The 1189-nt window shown below is 34.6% G+C and overlaps 1 non-coding gene across 1 annotated transcript; it reads left to right on the top strand.

The window, feature by feature from the left end:
• The first annotated feature begins 779 nt into the window (after positions 1-779).
• LOC148763102 (small nucleolar RNA R71) lies at positions 780-886 on the top strand. The gene has a single exon (XR_016026103.1). It is a non-coding gene; the product is annotated as a small nucleolar RNA R71 (small nucleolar RNA).
• Positions 887-1189: the final 303 nt, after the last annotated feature.

Genomic DNA, 1189 nt, shown 5'->3' with positions numbered 1-1189 from the left:
ATCATCCACATGCACTTTTGAAGCTTCAATTGATTTTTCCTTTACCCTTTCAACTTCTTTCCCACACCTAAGGATAATTGCATTGCATTGTTTTGTACCTTTGGGATTGATTTGTGTGTCACTTGGTAAGTCACCTTGGGGTTTATTATTGATGGAATTTACGAGCTCACCTATTTGGGTCTCAAGATTTCTTAAAGAGGCTCTGTAACTTTGAATTATAGCATCATTCTTTGATATATATTACATGAGAAATTTTTCCACTTGGGGCTTTTTTTCAAGAAATGGTGGTCTAGCTTGTTGTTGAAAACTATGAGGCATGATAGGTTTTGATTTGAAGGCCCTGGGTTATTATTCCGTGAAAATTTTGGGTGGTTTCTCCAACCAAGATTTTATGTTTGGAATATGGATTTTTTTGCTGCCTTTTGAAGTTTCCAATAAATTGGAATGATTCAGAATTGTATGGAAATTGATTACTTGAATGGCCATCTCCACACATCTTACAGATTATAAATGAATTTTGAACAGCATGAACTCCTAGTGTGTCACACTTCTTGGAGAGTGCACTTATGCAGTTTAAGGCATTAAGTGCATCAATTTCATAGGCTCTGATAGCTTTTCTCGGACTAGACCTTTCTGAGGGCCATTGGTAATTATCTGAGACCATATCTTCCAAAAGATTATAAGCATCTATAACATTCTTATCCATTAATGCCCTACCACCACCAACATCAATTATGGTTTTTATTGAACCAACCAGCCCATTGTAGAACCAATTAGGAATTCAATGATGTGGGCATTTTCTAAGTAGTTCCTTAAATCTCTCCCAAGCTTTATACAAGGATTCACCTTCAAATTGTTTGAATGAGGTTATATCGTTCCTCATTTTTGCAGTATTGGTAGGCAAAAAAAATTTTGCCAGAAACTTTTGAGCCAAGTCCTCCGATGTAGTAATAAACCTATTGGACAATGAATTGAGCCAACTCTTTGCTTTATCCCTTAAAGAAAATGAAAACAATCTTAATATAATAACATCATCAGTTACTCAATTATATTTGAAAGTATTGTAAATTTTCAAGAAATTCATCAAATGAGAATTAGGATCATCACTAGGTAACCCACCAAACTGAACTGAAGACTGAATCATCTGAATGTAAGCTGGGTTAATTTCAAATTATTTTCATTGATGGAA

Source organism: Theobroma cacao, chromosome 4 (assembly GCF_053813885.1).
Source record: "Theobroma cacao isolate CCN51 chromosome 4, ASM5381388v1, whole genome shotgun sequence".
Classification (NCBI taxonomy): domain Eukaryota; kingdom Viridiplantae; phylum Streptophyta; class Magnoliopsida; order Malvales; family Malvaceae; genus Theobroma; species Theobroma cacao.
Note: the sequence above shows the minus strand (reverse complement) of the source record. Positions and strands in the feature narration are given on the sequence as shown.